Source organism: Rattus norvegicus, chromosome 13 (assembly GCF_021556685.1).
Source record: "Rattus norvegicus strain SHRSP/BbbUtx chromosome 13, alternate assembly SHRSP_T2T, whole genome shotgun sequence".
Lineage (NCBI taxonomy): Eukaryota > Metazoa > Chordata > Mammalia > Rodentia > Muridae > Rattus > Rattus norvegicus.
The window spans coordinates 45,684,705-45,689,884 of NC_141546.1; positions in this window are offsets into that span (position 1 = coordinate 45,684,705).

Consider the following 5,180-nt stretch of genomic DNA (forward strand, 5'->3'; position numbering starts at 1 on the left):
AGTAGGATGACTCAATGACTAAAGACACTCGTTCCCAAGCCTGAGGACCTGAGTTCAATTCCTGGAACCCACATGGTAGAAGGAGAGAACTTCTCCTTCTCCTTCAAGTTGTCCTCTAATATTCATATTGTTTTTCTGTGACTGCACACACACACACACACACACACACACACACACACAATTACATAGTTATTGGCATGCGATGTTTTTATTTCTACATACAAGCAATCATGGTCTACATATTCTCTAAATTGCTGATTTCCTTTGGAAATATGGAAGCTGAAGCAGGAAGTTAGTGAGTTCAAGGCCAGCATGCACTGCACATCAAGACAAGATGCTGTCTAAACAGACAAAGTGGAGGAAATCCTGGGGAGTTCTTCACACTACAAATAGTTCTGTCTTCCAACACCTCTCTGCTGTCCATATACCCCATCTTCTCGAGAGTTCATTTCATTCTTTGAGATTTTGTTCAATCTAAATCAAATAAGTATTTGGTTTATGCCAGCTACTATGTGAGTCTCTAAGGCCTGCAAGGTCTCTAGTACTGACCACTCTGTCACTTACAGGCAGGAGAAATGGAGGACACACCCAAGGCTGAGGTAGATAGTTAACCTGAGTGCACACTTGGATTCCGCTCTTTGTTACAGGCATGACATCCCTTTTTTGTTTTGTCCTCTTAGATTTTGTTCATCTGCCTTATCAACTCATTGCCTTTGTGGTTTACTCGGAACAGCTTGCTGTTCTAAACAGACTACACAAGCATGGGAGTAGACAGGTTAATAATGTGAGTTGTGAGCTGGACAAGCTGAGACTAGATTCCCACTATCAGCACCACGCCTGTTTGCTGGTGAGATGGGCATGGTAATAGGAAGTGCTTCATGAGGTCACGTGAGGACTACATGCCTGGCTATTTTGAAGGAGAATGACTCCCATAGGCTCAAATATTTGAGTACTTGGTCCCCAGTTGGTGCAACTGTTTGGGAAGGATTGAGAGGTGTGGCTTTGTTGGAAGAGGTGTGTCAACAGGGGTGGATTTTGAGGTTTCTTTTTTTTTTTTTTTTTCAGAGCCGGGAACTGAACCCAGGGCCTTGCGCTTGCTAGGCAAACGCTCTACCACTGAGCTAAATCCCCAACCCCTGATTTTGAGGTTTCAAGTGCCCATGCTCTCTTCCTAGTCCTAGTTAGTGCTCTCTCTCTCTCTCTCTCTCTCTCTCTCTCTCTCTCTCTCTCTCTCTCTCTCTCTCTCTGCTCTCAGTGACTACTCCTCCACCACACCTGCCTACTGGCCATGTTCCCCACCATGACGGTCATGGATTCTAACACTCTGAAACTCTAAGCTCCCAGTAAACTCTCTCTTCCATTAAGTTCCTTAGTCACAGTGCTTTGTCACAACAATAGAAGAGTAACTAAGACAGTGTCCACTCAGCATGTAGAAGCAGTTAGCTGGCTTGTAGGCCCTCATACATCAAGTAAAACATAGAGGCCCTTGAGACTAAAGGCTTTATAAAGTACCCCAGGAACCAAGTTGGGGGGGTCAGTTTGGGAACAGCATCCCTGTCAGGTCCTCTCCTTGGGGTTATTTCTAGGCAAGAGTTCTCTGGAGTATGCTGACCTTGGGCTGCATGTTCAGCCACCTGAGAAGAGAGGAAGTCCGAGGATAGATACAATGCATGAGCCACACCACTGTAGCAAATCAAAAATGGCGACTCTGTCTTCACACCGGTCCCACTAGCTCTGTCACAAAAGTGTTGCTACCACCTGGCCCTTTGTCCGTTTTCCCCAGGGTGTTTTCAAGAACATCCTAACTGATGTTCTGATCCCACCACTGCCCCAGCACACACATCACACCAGTGCCTGACTGAGAAATGTTTCTGAAGTCACTAAAAACTCACCCTTCCCTAGTTCCCACTTCCTTATAGTTCCTCCCTGAAGACCAAAAAGACATTCGAGCTGGGATGGTTTTCATGATCACTGGGACCTTACGTCAGTTTAAACTCCTCCCCTTCATGCACGTGAGTCACCCGAACCTGTTGAACCCTCCCCATACCCTCCCTTGCACACTCTGTTCTCAGAAATCCTTCCACCCTTTCCACCAGAGGACTGGGTCGCTCCCCAGAGTGGCCTCATCTTGATGGGCCACAGGGGAAGTGATGTCCCACACCTGCAATCCCAAGATTCGGAAGGTAGGGAGGCAGGTGGTTCAAGACCAGCCTGAGTTACATAGAAGCACACCACTACCACTCCCCCTCTCTAAACAAACAAAACCTGGTTGGAACTTTACAAAGCAGAGCATGCACAGCCAAGGCATCATCTGCCTGAACTGAGTGCTTCTCCGGTGTCAGCTCTCTTCTGTGATCGGAGGTGCAGAGAGTAACAGCCCTGCCTACTCCTGGGTCATTTCTGGTTAACCAAACCTGTATGTTTCCTCCATTCATCCAACACACATGCAGCCCCCCAGACCTTTGAACTCCAGTTCAAATTCCTTCTTCTTCCCCTTTGAACCCCATCCCTAAGAACACCATCTTCTTCCTCTGAATCCCTTATGTCTTTACTTAGTCAACACTAGGATTCGTTAGCTTCACAAACCCCCAAGAGTCTGACTATTCAGACAACCGAATGAATGCAGTAGGTGGGTCAGGCCATTCTGTGGCTGTTCATCCAGCGCGGCATGATGGAAGAAGGAAAGGGAAGCTGCTGACTTCTGACTCACGTGGGCGGAGGAAGCGGGGGCTGGAGTCTGATAGCTAGTGTCTTAGTTTCCCCAAGAAACACTGGAAACAGTTCTGCAAACACTACCTAAAAGAGCAAGTTTCAGTGCCCTGTTCAGATGCTATAAAAACCAGCAGCAGACGGGGCACTTCCCATACCCCAAGGGTCCTCATCATCAGCAGGCCTTGTGACAATCTTCTACAAGTCCACGTGCCATCACATGTCTATCGTATATGCCCAGCCATCACCTCACAGTTGAGAGGTCATTTCCTCTGAGATAAAACCTTCCATCTTGGAGAGATACTAAGGGGGCGAGACAGTCCATTCTGCTCTTTTTAAGCTCAGGAAGTAAATAACTCAAAGGTATCAGAAAGTTCCTGAAACTGACCAGGTATACATGACACCCCACCCCACCCCACCCTAGACTGCTTAGAAGGGGCAGAGACCAGCCAAGCTTCCCGGAAGAGTCTCTCTCCAACATGTTGTACAGTGTGCTCCAGGCTCCCAACGTTTGCGAGCCGTCTCCTGTGCTGGAGTAGGCTTGGATGGTGCAGGTGTCTTGGGGTCATTTCCGCTCCTGTGGTAAGTATCCCCTCACTTATATACCTGTAAGTAACCCCAGTAAGACTCACCGGGTTACCATGTTGGACTTGGCTGATCTCCTCACTTTGCTCCCTAGCGGAGTAGACATGTGCTCACATCTCTCCAGTAACGGTCACACAACACACAGACACACAACTACACAGGCAAGTTCATTTAAAAGCCCATCTCAGGGGGAAAAGGTCAAATAATATGGGAGAAGCTTTTCCCAAACCGGGTCAGCTCTGCTTAGCTTATGAGATTGGGAGCATTCAGGGTGGCATAGGCTGGAGGGAGCTTCTAAAGGGCAATAGTCCAGGAACCAAGTAGCTTCTATAAGCCAGGAATTATCAGCACACTGCCTTGGCTTCCTGAGCAACCAAAATACCTCACTTGGGTAAATAGGCTCTAGAATTCCTCAGCTTTTCTATGTAGAATTCAGTGTGGAAATCATTAAGTGCCTTCTTCCAAAAGTGTTTGCTAGTTGGTAGAAGGAAATAAGGTTCGATTTCTGTTCCACCCAAAACCCTTTGGTAGGGCCAATGCCAGCAGCACAACTGGCCAAGTGTGGGATCCAAGGCTACCCTCTCTGCTTTCCAAATGCAGGGCTCTATGGCTGGTTTAGATACATGGTGGCTTGAACGTCCCATCAGAGGGAGCTGCTGGAGCCAGGAAGAACTTTCTGACAGGACAATAATCAAACAAAGGAATGTGTCTACTAGGAGACAAAGTCCTAACTTGTGAGAATGTGGAGTGCACTAGATACACCTCAAGGGTCCCCCCTGAGATCTGGGGAATCGTGTCTAAACTCACTCCATCTGCCTTACATCTGCCAATTACACCCAAAGCGTGTTCTGCAACAGTGAAACGATATGCCCAAACTAACTGTGTGCTAACAGCATCTTAAATTACCATAGCCTTCTAAGTGTTTCAGGTTGGGGCAACAACCTAACCAGAGGCACCCACGGTGAGATTGTGGGGTGCCAGGATATATGCCTTCCCTCTTACAAGCCTGATACGGTATGGTGTGTGTACGTGGTAGGGTGTGGTGTGCGTAGGTTTTGTGGTGTGAATGTGTGCTGTGTATATCCTATGTGACTGGAATGGAGTGTGTGTGTGTGTGTGTGTGTGTGTGTGTGTGTGTGTGTGTGTGGTAGGATGTGGTGTATGTATGTGGTGTGGTGTGGTATATGCATATGCTGTGTGGCGTGCATATTCTATGTGAGTGGAGTGTGTGTGTGTGTGTGTGTGTGTTAGGATGTGGTGTGTGTATGTAGTGTGGTATGGTGTGGTATATGCATGTGCTGTGTGGCATGCATATGCTATGTGAGTGGAGTCGAGGGTTTGGGTGGTACAGAATGGGCGTGCTGAGGGAATGGGGCATTTTAGTGTATGTATAAGAGTGTGGCACAAGGGATGTAGGAGTGTGCGTACAAAGTATAAGTGTGTTGTGCACGTAGAGTGTGGCAGGGTGTAGGATGTAAATTTATGTGTATTTTCTCTGTGTGAGAAGGAGGGTGAGGGCAAGGCCTAAACTAGAACGTCTTCCAGCTTCGCCGGTTTACTGGTGGCTGGAGCAGATCTGCTCCACAGCTGTTTGGGAAACAACAAAGGGCTCCTTTACTGGGACCCCCCAGGGACAGAGGCAGATGTCCCTTCAAGCCCATAAATTAGACGTGACACCTCTCAGGCCCTGTGTCCAAAAGTTCTCCACCTCAAACCTGCCATTCCCCTTCTCCCGGGATCAGAGTCCTTAAGAATTGAATATTCCTGGAGCCTTGAATCCAAACAGCTCTGAAACCTCGCTTTCCCAGTGCACTCCGCCCCCTCCACCCACACAGCTGAGGTCACCCTGGCCCAGCCTCTTTTGCAACTTTCCCAAGTCTGTGCAC